The following is a 13,489-nucleotide window of genomic DNA, read 5'->3' as shown; positions in this document are numbered from 1 at the left end:
AAAGTGATGAATGAAGACAACCTCTGAAAAGCAACGTGTAAGCTTATTTCTGAGATAGTGATTCCAATCTGCTTATTGTACATTACCTATCATGGCACCCCTGGCAGTTTCCCAGCTATGAGCAGAGTTCCCCCTCAATTTCTGGGGTCCTTGGGTCTTGCAGCTGTTTATAGGAGTTTGCTGAGGCTGGGAGGGCCGTGGGTCCCTGTGGGTGGCTCCCCCCACGGACTGGCATATGACTTCTCCAATAACTGACAGTAACTTCTCCAGGCTGACAGGCAACCTGGTCCCTGGGCAGCTTCAAACGTTAGTTCTGCAAAGTGAACACAAGATGGAATGGGCTCCGATTGTAACTAGACTTGGCAAGGATGCTAAAGTTTACATCAACAACAGAGAGAAAGACTGCCCATGGCTTTAAAAAATGCCTTTCGCCCAATTCACTGAGAAAGTTTCCATTCTGAAACCCAAGGTTCTGAGCCCTGTGCCGGCACTGCCCAGTAGTATTTTCTGAGTTAATGGAACTATTTCACGTCTGGGCTGTGCTGTGTGGCAGCCACTAGTCACGTGTGGGTATTGAGCATTTGTAATGAGGCTATTGCAACTGAGGACCCGACTTGAGAATTGTATTTAATTTTAATTAGTTTAGTGTGAATTGCCACATGTGTCATCTGTACCCTTTTACAGTCTTGCAGTTCCTTATAAAGTTTAACAGGCACTTAACATCTGGCCCAGCAATTCCACCCCTAAGTATTTATCCAGGAGAAATGAAAACATATGAACACACAGAATTTTATTCAAATGTTTATAGCAACTTTATTCATAATAGGTAGAAACTGGAAAAAAAAAAACAAAAAACTGGTGTCTATGGACTGATGAGTGAAAAGTACACCATGGCTTAGCCGCACAGCGGGCACCACCCAGAGGTAAAGGGACACACTTCTGATACAATGGTTCACTGAGTGAAAGGAGCCAGACCAAATGATAGAAAGAGTCAGGTATCTAGAAGAGGCCGTGACCTAAAGCAGGTCAGTGGCTTCCTGGGGGTGGGGCCTGGGAGAAGTGGGGAGAGAGGTGCCAGGGGTCTTTCTGGGGATGGAAACATTCCATAGCATGACCATATACAGTCGTCAGAAAAGTCGCTGAGCTGTACACTTAAAATTGGTGTTTTATTTTACATAAATGTTATGCCTCTAAATCTGATTTTTAAAAAAGACTCTGCATGGCTTATTTTTTGTTTTTTATGTTTCTGGTTTTTAAAATTAATTTTATTGGAGTATAGTTACTTTAGATGCTATATTTAGTATCTGCTGTACAGCAAAGCGATCAGCTGTAGGTATACATATATCTCCTCCTTTTTAGATTTCCTTTCCACTTAGGGCACCACGGAGCATTCAGTAGATTCCCTTTGGTATACAGTATGTTCTCATTAGTTATCTATTTTATATGTAAAAGTGTATATATACCAGCTCCAATCTCCCAGTTCATCCAACCCTCTTCCTCCTTGGTAGCCATAAGTTTGTTCTCTATATCTGTGAGTTTATTTCTGCTTTGAAAATAAGTTCGTCTGTACCATTTTTCTAGATTCCATATATTAAAAAATAAATAATAAATGTTTATTGTTTTAAACCCAAAGGAGAGAAAGTGCTCAGTAAATATTTGTGGAATGAATAGATAAATGAATAAAATAGTTTTAAATATAAAAAACTCCTTGTAGCTGTTAAAATGAAAATTGTGACATTTATTTCCTACAGGTTTCTTGCTTACTTACCTACTTGCTACTGCTAAGTCACTTCAGTCGTGTCCGACTCTGTGCGACCCCATAGACGGCAGCCCACCAGGCTCCCCTGTCTCTGGGATTCTCCAGGCAAGAACACTGGAGTGGGTTGCCATTTCCTTCTCCAGTGCATGAAAGTGAAAAAATAAAGTGAAGTCGCTCAGTCGTGTCTGACTCCTAGCGACCCCATGGACTGCAGCCCACCAGGCCCTTCCATCCATGGGATTTTCCAGGCAAGAGTACTGGAGTGGGTTGCCATTTGCCTTCTCCACTTACCTACTTAGATGATGGCAAAAAAAAAAAAAACACCAACCCTAAAAGGCAAGTCGTTGGAGGCCACTTCAACTCAGTTGATGAATTTATAGCCTCCTGGCTCTCTCCAGCCCATGATGTGAAAGAATACAAGTGATTTTCACAATCACAACTTAACACACTTGGAATCACAATTCTGTAAATGTGACAGTGAAGTCAGGCAAACACCCAGTGCGATGGCTTCACCAGCTGCCTTTGCACTCTGAATTCAAATGCTTGACACTCAGGGTAGACTCAACACCAGGGCCACAGAAAGTGCCTCTGGGAGCTGCTGCTCGTGGCTGGAGCACAGGCCAGAGACCAGTGCATCCGAACCAGTGCCCAGACCATCTTTGCTTCTCCAGGGCTGGGGCTAAGCTGGGGCTAACCAGGAATACTCACAGCACCCAGCATTCTGAAGTCAGAGAGGACCGGTTTTCATTAACACGAAGGACCTCACGTAGGGGATGGGTTTGTCTGCACCAAGGGCTTCCCAGGTGGCTCAGTGGTAAAGAATCCGCCTGCCAGTTCAGGAGACACGGGTTCGATCCCTGGGTAGGAACGATCCCTTGGAGTAGGAAATGGCAACTGTTCAGTGTTCTCGCCTGGGAAATCCCATGGACAGAGGAGCCTGGCGGGCTACATCCTTGGGGTCGCAGAGTCGGACACGACTGAGCACACTGGTGTGTAGTGCGTTGAGTGCACCAGACTCCTGAGAGGCGCGTTCCTAGCGGAGGGTGTGCTAAAGGCATCGCGTACCAGCTATGAGGATTGCGAGAAACCAAACCCGCCTCCGGAGCCCCTCCCTGGGTTTGGTAGATGGTTGCTGAGCACCAACCGGATGCTCACGCCAGCCCCCAGCAGCCACCTGCCAGTGGAATGAGCACTCCTCACACCCAGGTACCTTCCAACCGGAAGTCTTCCCCTGCCAGGAAGTGTCTGTACAGAAGCCACTCTCCGGGTAGAAGTTCCGGGTCACAGGGGCTTGTAAGAGTGAAATGACAGAGGGAAGTGTCCAGTAAGTTGAAGAATTGAACATATGCGTTCACTCTCCCCCCGATCGCGCCTTGGTCTCCCCTGAAACCTCGCTGAGATGGGAGGAAGGGTTTTCATTTTTGTCATTTGTTTTATTTGTTCTTTAATCATCTGTCTCCAAGGGCAAATAGAACAGAAGACAGTACGATAAACTTGAAAACAAAATGAACTGACCAAAAAGAAAGGGAATCCGAAATCGGCAGCTGAGAAAGCCCAGCAGAGCTGGGCTGCAGCCTTAGAGCTGGAATGCTCAGAAACAGGTGGCAGTTGGCACTCTGGGAGGGGCGGGAGGGCGGGCCACACCAGGGAGGGTGGCTGAACGTTGGTTAACAGTACACAGACGCCAGATCTCCTTCCCTCGTCTCCACAGCCAGGTGAGTCTTCCTCCCTCCTAGCAGAAGATGAGAGGCTGGTCTCCGGAGGGCAGACCAGAGGCTGGGAAAAACATCATCTCCTGCATTAAGGGCTCCATCTGAAAGGCACCAGGAGAGTCAGTGGACACCACTCTGCTTCTCCCAGGAGGCTTCCAGAATATCGGGCTTTCAGCTTCCTGGAACAAGATTGTTGGAGTCTGAGAATCTGAACCAACCCAGAAAGCAATTCCCCAAACTGAACAGCTCGTACAGGCCCTACCCACCCACCCACCCATAGCAAATCCACGTGTCTTAAGCCCCATCCACCTATACAGGAGATCCAGCAGCTTTTTAGAATATGCAGGGAGACAAAATGTTTAAAAAAGGTAACTATCAAAATCCTCAGGGGGATTAAGGAGCTATTTCTTCTATGAAGCAAAAATGCAATGTTTCAAAAATAATTTTATAAAAGTAGTATAAGAGAACAACAAAGCTCCCGGAATTAGAGAGAGAGAGTAGAAATTTAGCACTCAATAAAAAATGTGAAACTGGAGCTGAAAAAGTTCCCAGACAGCAAAGCAGAAAGAAAAGAAATGGAAGTCAAGAGGAAATAAGATAAGAAAATTCGAGAACTGACCCCAAAGTGCAGCAGCCTAATAGTGGGAGTTCAAAGGAGAGACCAGGATGGCTGGAGGGCTCATCAGGTTCCAGAAAGGAAGGACTTGAGTTTCTTTTTTTTTTAAGTTTTTACTCTAAAGTTGTTGTATTTATTTATGTATTGGCCATGTTGCATGGCACGTGGCACCTTAGTTCCCCAACCAGGGATCAAACCATGGCCCGTGCAGTGGGAGCCTTAACCATTGGACAGCTAGGGAAATCCCTGGACCTGAGTTTCTAAATGGAAAGGGTCTCTAGCCCAGTATGATGGAAAACAGAAAACTCCCAAGGCACATCGTCATGGAACATCAGGAAGCCGTGGGATTGAATAGCCCTGTACAGCTTTCAGAGGGTGGACAGCTTTCTGACAGAGGTTCCAGAATCAGGACACTCTTAGGACATGTCAAGGGCGGCGCCAGGAGCCAGCAGACAGCAGGACAAAGCCCTCGGAGCTGAGCCAAAGTGGTTTCCAGCCTAGAATGCCACGGCCCGCAGTCTGAGGAGAGAAAAGACATTTTCGGACATTGAAAATTTCGGGAAAAATTTCTAGTCACCTTTGCCTGAATTTTAATGTTGAGTTTCTGGCTTAAAACTCAACATTCAGAAAACTAAGATCATGGCATCTGGTCCCATCACTTCATGGCAAATAGATGGGGAAACAGTGGAAACAGTGACAGACTTTATTTTCTTGGGCTCCAAAATCAGTGCAGATGGTGACTGCAGCCATGAAATTAAAAGATGCTTGCTCCTTGGAAGAAAAGCTATGACCAACCTAGATAGCATATTAAAATGCAGAGACATTACTTTACCAACAAAGGTCCGTCTAATCAAAGCTATGGTTTTTCCAGTAGTCGTGTATGGATGTGAGAGGTGGATTATAAAGAAAGCTGTGGTGTTGGAGAAGACTCTTGAGAGTCCCTTGGACTGCAAGGAGATCCAACCAGTCCATCCTAAAGGAGATCAGTCCTGAATACTCATTGGAAGGACTGATGCTGAAGCTGAAACTCCAATACTTTGGCCACCTGATGCAAAGAACTGATTCATTTGAAAAGACCCTGATGCTGGGAAAGATGGAAGGCGGGAGGAGAAGGGGACAGCAGAGGATGAGATGACTTGATGGTATCACTGACTTGAAGGATATGAGTTTGAGCAAGCTCCAGGAGTTGGTGATGGACAGGGAAGCCTGGCGTGCTGCAGTCCATGGGGTCGCAAAGAATCGGACATGACTGAGCAACTGAACTGAACTGAACTTGTCCGGATACTGAGAAAGTTGGAGGAGAGAAGGCAAGAGGGGGTGCAGAATCCACGCTGATCCGAGGCTCAGGGAGTCCTAACTGTTCAGGGTGAGAAGGCTGAGCCTCTGGGCAAATGCTCAAGGCCTCTGAGACGTGCCTCTGTGTGTGTGCTCCCCAAGGCCTTCTCAGGAGGCCCCACCTTGGTAAGAAAGAGCCAGACGTTCGTGTATGATGACCAGTATCCCACCACACTGCCTCCTGTTTCCCGAGCTCTCTAAGCTGTGAGCAGGTCTGTTTCCTTTCCTAACACACGTGTGTACTTCCGTGTGTCAGACCACAAGACCAGGAAGCGTGGCCTCATCCTCCCACCACGCTGCAACAGACAACCTGCCAGACCACCGTGAAGCTGTGTCCACGCTCACCCTCGGAAGGTGAGACAGCTGTCTCTCCTGGTGAGCCTTGTTTTGGTTTTGGTTTAGTCCATCCTACTTCATGGGAAATAGATGGGGAAACAGTGGAAACAGTGTCAGACTTTATTTTGGGGGGGCTCCAAAATCACTGCAGATGGTGACTGCAGCCATGAAATTAAAAGACGCTTACTCCTTGGAAGAAAAGTTATGACCAACCTAGATAGCATATTGAAAAGCAGAGACCAACAAAGGTCTGTCTAGTCAAGGCTATGGTTTTTCCTGTGGTCATGTATGGATGTGAGAGTTGGACTGTGAAGAAAGCTGAGCACTGAAGAATTGATGCTTTTGAACTGTGGTGTTGGAGAAGACTCTTGAGAGTCCCTTGGACTCCAAGGAGATCCCACCAGTCCATTCTGAAGGAGATTAGCCCTGGGTGTTCTTTGGAAGGAATAATGCTAAAGCTGAAACTCCAGTCCTTTGGCCACCTCATGCAAAGAGTTGACTCACTGGAAAAAGACTCTGATGCTGGGAGGGATTGAGGGCAGGAGGAGAAGGGGACAACAGAGGATGAGATGGCTGGATGGCATCACTGACTCGATGGACCTGAGTTTGAGTGAACTCTGGGAGTTGGTGATGGACAGGGAGGCCTGGTGTGCTGTGATTCATGGGGTCACAAAGAGTCGGACACGACTGAGCGACTGAACTGAACTGAACTGATTCTAAGTTTGTCAGTGGACTCCAGTCTGTTTTAAAGCCTAAATCAAAACGGCAGCAAATTCACCACCGCCATTTAGTTTCAATGAGGAAGTACAGCCAGGCCCCAGATGATGAATTAGCTTAATAACTAGTCATTATTACTTGCCTATTGAATTTCTTTGGGACTTTAGCTAAACATAAACCAGAACAAATTGTTTTAATTTAGGAGACAGAGAAATAAACAAACCAGAGCTAATTTTTTGAATTGCTTTTCAAAAATGGCAAGAGGACCCTGTGACTGGCAGAATAACAACTCTTCTCCTTCCCCCTAAAATGTCCATGATTTTAATCTCTGAAACCAAATCTCTGATCTTCAGGATCTTGAGAGAGATATTTTTCTGGATTATCTGGTGCAGTGAAAGAGGTTTTTCTTTTTTAACTTTTGTTTTTTTCTTCCCATTTTGACCGTGCAGCAGATATGTGGGATCTTAGTTCTCCGACCAGAGATGGAATCTGTCCGTGCCCCTTGCAGTGGAAGCATGGAGCCTTAACTACTGCACCACCAGGGGGGCCCCGGTGACAGTTTCTGTAAGAGGAAAGCAGGGGTCTGCATCAGAGAGGTGATGACAGAGCTACCTTGGACACAGAGGAAGGGTCACAAGACAAGGAAGTTCACAGGTCCCTCTAGAAGCCGGAAGATGGAAGGAAGTAGACCTCCCACTGGAGCTTCCGGAAGGAGCATAGCTCAGCTGACGTCTTGATTTTAGCCAAGTGAGGCCCATGTCAGGCTTCTGATCACCAGCACTGGAAGATGTAAGGTAACACATTTGAGTTGTCTTGAGCCACTAAGTGTGTAACATGTGTTAGGGCAGCAAAAGGAAGCCGACACAAGCCTGCATAGCACTGTACAAGACTCAGCCTGAAAAGTGAAGACCCTCTGAATATACCCTGAACTCAGACTTAAGGTAGATCGAGTTTCTCCTCCTGTCCATCACCGATGCCTTATGGAGACTCCGAGCCAATAAGAACATTCTAGACCCTTGAAACTAGTCACAGCCTTAGTGACCTTAGGGAGGGCATGGTGGCTTAAGTGTGAGTCTTCTTGGTCCAGCTCACTTGCTGTTCTGTGCAGTCAGAAGGACCTGGGCAGGCCCACCCATTCGTGACTGGGGCTGTGTCTGTGGTCCAGCCAGGTCCCTCCTGCCTGGTCCAGCCATTCCTGCTCGCTGCAGATGGTCTTCACTCCTGGCTCCGCCTGCAGGCCCCCTGCACCCAGCCCGTTCTGCACACATCCCCATGTTTTGGGATTCTGACAAGACCTCTTTGGGGAGCTTTAATCTGTCTGTTGGAGGGCTCTATGCCATCCTTGAAAAGAATAACTCTAATTCAATTTTTAAAATGTTCTCTTTCCCTGTCTCCCAAATTAGAACAATTTATTCCAGTGAACATTTACCTTTAGTCCCAAAGAAATTTGATATGCCACCAAGGACTATTTCTTAGGGTCACTTTTCATTTGGAATTTTGGGGAGTTGGAAAGACTTTGGGGAGGCTTGAACAGGGCTGGTTTTTGGCAGGTGTGGACGCCTGACCAGGGGTCTCTGGCGAGGGAGGCATGGAGCAGGGCACGTACTTGGAAAGTTTGGCAAGGGTTTTCCAGACTGGTTTTTGGAAAAAGCAGTGTTCCTTTTCTGGTTCCAGATCCCATCCTGCAGGTGGAACTTCTATTTGTTGATTTGTTTATTTTTCCCAAGTGGACTGTGCATTCTCCAGGCAGTGGGAGGATGGGCTGGGGAGCCAACTGCAAGACAAGGCCTCTGAAGGACCTTAAAAAGAATAATAAAGGACTTCCCTGGCAGTCCAGCGATTAAGACTTTGCCTTCCAAAGACTTTGTCTTCCCGACCCAGGGATTGAACCTGTGTCTCCTGCATTGGCAGACAGACTCCTTACTTCTGAGCCACCAGGGAAGCATTTGTGATACTCAGATCTTAATAAACATTGTATTCCAAGAGGATTTAATTATCCAGGAGTTATTAATAATTCGGAGAACTCCCAATTATGTGGATGGAATTTTGCAAGCACACTTTGGGTGCCGTTTGGGTCTCCAATTCTGGGGCTGCAAGTTCTGTCTTTACCAGAAAGTTTGAAACAAATTATGGCAGCAGACAGAGACAGAGATGAAGACTCTAGTTCCTTCACTTCTTTCATGCTTATTTTAATTCATACCATCCAGTCTTTACTGGAATCTGAAAATAAAATGTATCCTTTTGCCATTGTTAATTGTTTCGAAACTAAAGAGTACATCAAGATCAGACTCTTTGAGATCCCATGGACTGTAGTCAGCCAGGCTCCTCTGTCCATCAGGATTTCCCAGGCAAGAATACTGGATTGGGTTGTCATTTCCTTCTCCAGGGGATTTTCCCCACCCAGGGATTGAACTTACGTCTCCTTCTTGGCAGGCAGATTCTTTACCATTGAGCCACCTGGGAAACCCGTCAAGATAATAAACTTTACCAAAACGGTGTGATTTAGTAGTTGCCTCAACTGTCGCTTTTGTAGATGTTGCCGTTTTATTAAAATTCACGTATTGGTTATTGGACAATTATATACATAAAATATTATATCATACTATAATCAAAAGATTGTTGACCTGAAACAAATAGACGGCTGGATATTTCTCCAGAAAAGACGGGTTTACTCGGGATCAGCAGAGAATTTTAATCTGGCGTTGAGAATTTCGAGCCACAGGCTAGTCCCCATATGGCAAGGGGAGGAGACTGCTTTTAGAGAGAAAAGGAAGTGGGGAGGGAGCATGTAAACAAAGATCTTGGCTTTTCATTGGCTGAGCCGTTGCCGGGGGAGAAGAGGAGGCTTTCTTCTTCCTATTGGGTTTGCTGTCATCACAGGGTGCAAGAGCTCCCCCTACCGGTGTCCCAGATCTATTTACTTAATTTCGCTTAGTTGCTCAGTCGTCTCCGACTCTTGGCGTCCCCATGGACTGTAGCCCACCAGGCTCCTCTGAACATGGGATTTCCCAGGCGAAAATACTGGAGTGGGTTGCTATTTCCTCCACCAGAAGATCCTCCCAACCCAGGGATCGAACCTTTCTCTCCACATCGCAAGTATTAATTTTTTACAGAATCAAAAGTTTAACCTGTCATATACATTTTAAAATGGGTGGGAAAAGACACACTCATTTCCTTTTTTGTACCATGGCATGTGTTTTTGTTCTTATTTATTTTTTACTGGTGCAATTTTATCTATGAAATTCAATAAGAGAAAATGTTCACTGGTTAGGTTTCTTTCCTTGCGTTTATTATTGTTTGTTCCGTTTCATAATTTTATGAAAAATATTTTTGTTGTGTAAAAAGGGAGTGTTGTTCACTGCTATGTGATGACCTAGAGGATTGGGATGGGAGGGTGGGAGAGAGGCTCAAGAGGGAGGGGATATATGTACACATATGGCTGATTCACCTTGTTATACAGCAGGAACCAACACAGCACAGTAAAGCAATACTCCAAATTAAAACAGGAAATAAAGGAAACGAAACAGTGCATTATCCTAAAAAAGGAAGGCTCTGTTGAAACACAAGCCACTCTGGGGGTCAGATCTGCTGGGTACCACATGTGACCACCCTCGGTCAATGTCCCCGTGTGTCCATGACCTTTGGGCAGAACTCTTACGCCCTCAGGGAGGTGGGAGAGAAACGGATCTGACGTCCCAGCCCATCCACCGTCCTCTCAAGGACTAAAGCATTTGGTGCACTCAGTAGCTTTTTTACTTTCTAGAATCAGGCATTCTGTCTCCCAGTAATAAATGAACTTGGGGCTCAGGTGCCGCGGGGTTGTTCCAATTATCTTTTTAAGGGTGGAATTACTCCCATAATGGAAAAGGGGGCTAAGACCCTACTCATCTCTAATTCCGGCTCAATAATATTGAAAAATGCCTGAGGGACTCAGTTCAGTTTCGTCACTCAGTCGTGTCCGACTCTTTGCAACCCCATGGACCGCAGCATGCAAGGCCTCCCTGTCCATCACTAACTCCCGGAGTTTATTCAAACTCATGTCCATTGAGTTGGTGATACCATCTAACCATCTCATCCTCTGTCGTCCCCTTCTCCTCCTGCACTCAATCTTTCCCAGCATCAGGGTCTTTTCCAGTGAGTCAGTTCTTCGCATCAGGTGGCCAAAGTATTGGAGTTGCAGCTTCAGCATCCGTCCTTCCAATGAGTATTCAGGGCTGATTTCCTCTAGGATGGACTGGTTGGATCTCCTTGCAGTCCAAGGGACTCTCAAGAGTCTTCTGCAGCACCATAGTTCAAAAGCATCAGTTCTTCGGCGCTCAGCCTGAGGGACTGGCCTTAATTGGATGGATTGAAAGAAAGGATCCCAGGTATGAGAAACACACTCACCAGCCCCAAACCAAGGGATGGACCTGGAGACAGGAAGCACAGTGAAAGCGAGACTTTTAATCAGGGTCTTTAATCGGATGTCCGGTGGGCAGGCACTCCCGGGTGGGTACAGCCAGCATACATTTCCTAGCTCACTGATTCCTCTCCAGGTCCTCACTGGCTGAGTCCTGTGGGGTTACACTCTTCACAGGTGTCGCCCAAGTCTCACGAGGTAGTCTTTCTTCTCCCTTCCCTTGCTAAATCCATGTTTCTCAACAAGGACTTTAGGGCATCCCTTCCCAAACATCCTGTCAGCCCAGGGACTCTCCAGGCATTAGTGCAACCCCACAGGACTCATCCAGTGAGGACATGGAGAAGAATCAGTGAGCCAGGAAATGCGTGCTGGCTGTGCCCGCCCCGGGAGTGCCTGCCCACCGGACACCCGATTAAAGACCCTGATTAAAAGTCTCGCTTTCACTGTGCTTCCTGTACCTTCTGTTAGGCAAGACTAGCTTGCCAGTGATTTTTCCAAGACAAAACTAGCTAGCTCTGAGTGGAGAACCATTTGTTAATAATTTCCCCCCCAAGGCCAGCTCTTTTGTCCTAAAAACGGACCACCCCAAGTTCCATTTCATACCCCAGGGTTCCTGGGAGAGAATCTGGCACAAGAAAGGGGAGGAACCTTGTGAGCATTGAAGGTTTTGGCCAGTGGTGTGGGAGCCAGCTCTGGGTCCTCTGGGTGGTTGACAGGGGCTGCCGTTTTGCCACAGCAGCCCTGGAACCATCGTGCCTGGAGGAAGGGGCTCGCCTCTGTGGGACACGCTGATTCCATACCCTCTTTTTGAGGAACCATTGAAAGGTTGTTGCTGAACCACAAAAGATGCCAGGATGCTTGGCCTCTGGAGAAGAATTCAATCCGGGGCCAGAGTCGAGGCTTGATCGCTCAGAGCTTATGTGTAATAAAGTTTTATTAAAGTGTAAAAGAGATAGAGAAAACTTCTGACAGAGACATCAGAAGGGGGCAGAAAGAGTGCCGCCTCACTAGTGTTAGCGATTGAGTTGTATACTTTTTAATTAGTTATTACAGTGAGTCAAAAGAATGTCTGGAGGTTGTAAAGACCTTACTAGACGAACTCCCATAATTTGCATTTTAAGAAAACAGGATTAGCCAGATGATTTTTTCCAGAAACTGTCCTCAAGCAGGATATATTATTGTTATATAATCCTAAGGAATCTAGAGGGGGAAAAATGTTTGTCCTTTCCTCCTCCTTGAGAATTCCAGGCCCCTCTCTCCTTGGGAACCCCCAGACTTCTTATCAACCTGCCTAGGAATTGACTTGGAGAAGGCGATGGCACCCCACTCCAGTACTCTTGCCTGGAAAATCCCATGGATGGAGGAGCCCTGTAGGCTGCAGTCCATGGGGTCTCTCAGAGTCGGACACGACTGAGCGACTTCACTTTCACTTTTCACCTTCGTGCATTGGAGAAGGAAATGGCAACCCACTCCAGCTTTCTTGCCTGGAGAATCCCAGGGACAGGGGAGCTTGGTGGGCTGCTGTCTGTGGGGTCGCACAGAGTCGGACACGACTGAAGCGACTTAGCAGCAGCAGCAGCAGGAATTGACTCTCTCACCATCACTCTCTGTTCACAAGGGGGATGGTCTGCCCTACCATGAGGGGAGCAGGCAGCTACGGAACTGCTCAGATGGACTGATTCGTGGACTGATACAAGCAACTCTTGGCTTCTTGGGAATATTTGAGCAGGGAAATATTCAGCAAACTTAGGATCCATTTCAGAAGTGCTAGCGGGAGCCATGCTAGTCTGGGCATAAATGTCAAGGTGACCTCATTTGTATTCCAGGCTGGCGAAGCCTGCAGCAAAGCACAAGCTATGCTTTTTGAAGCCAACCCCCCCGAAGCAATGGAATCCGGGTAACCTTATCTACCCGTGGCTCCTTATCCACCCGTGGCTCAGCTGCTCATAGGAACTAATTAATTTAGCTACTCGCAGTCTACTTCTAGAGAAATTGTGTGTCCAGACACTGGGCTATATTCAAGGGGTAAACATGCTTGCTTCTTCCAAATAGTCGCAAGCATTTCTGATCAATAATTCAGTTGCATCCAGAAAAATATCAGTGGGAAGATGGCTCTTAGATGAGGAGTTTTTGAGAGTTCAGAAGTGGGGGCGGTACCAGACTAAGACCAACAAAGTGAGCCAAAGCCAGGGGGAGAACAGGCTGAGGATCATGTAACAAACATGGAAATGTAGTTGCAGAGTTCCGGGACTAAAGGAAGAGGGGGGAGCTGCTCAAAGGCACCCCTAGACCTCAGCCTGGGCTGGACCCCATGCTACCAGGACAGGGCTGGAGGCACCGTGGCACCCCTGGGACCCCAGGGCATCCTTGTCTGCTGTGATGTTCACTATTCCCGACAAACAGTCCTGACCTCCCTCTTTAATCCCTTTTGACTCCCCAGCACCCCTGCTACTGTGTCAGCCTCTCGTCCTCCCCACAGGGACCCCTCTGTCTCCAAGAGAGGGAGCTGACTCAGTTCAACCTCTTCACCCATCTCCGGGCAGTCAGGGCCAGCAGCTTCCCAACACTTCCTGCTCAGTCCTGAAGCTCTGGCCCTTCCCTGTGACCCTGGAGAG

This window comes from Bos javanicus, chromosome 3 (genome assembly GCF_032452875.1).
Source record: "Bos javanicus breed banteng chromosome 3, ARS-OSU_banteng_1.0, whole genome shotgun sequence".
Taxonomy (NCBI): domain Eukaryota; kingdom Metazoa; phylum Chordata; class Mammalia; order Artiodactyla; family Bovidae; genus Bos; species Bos javanicus.
This window is presented reverse-complemented; position numbering follows the sequence as displayed.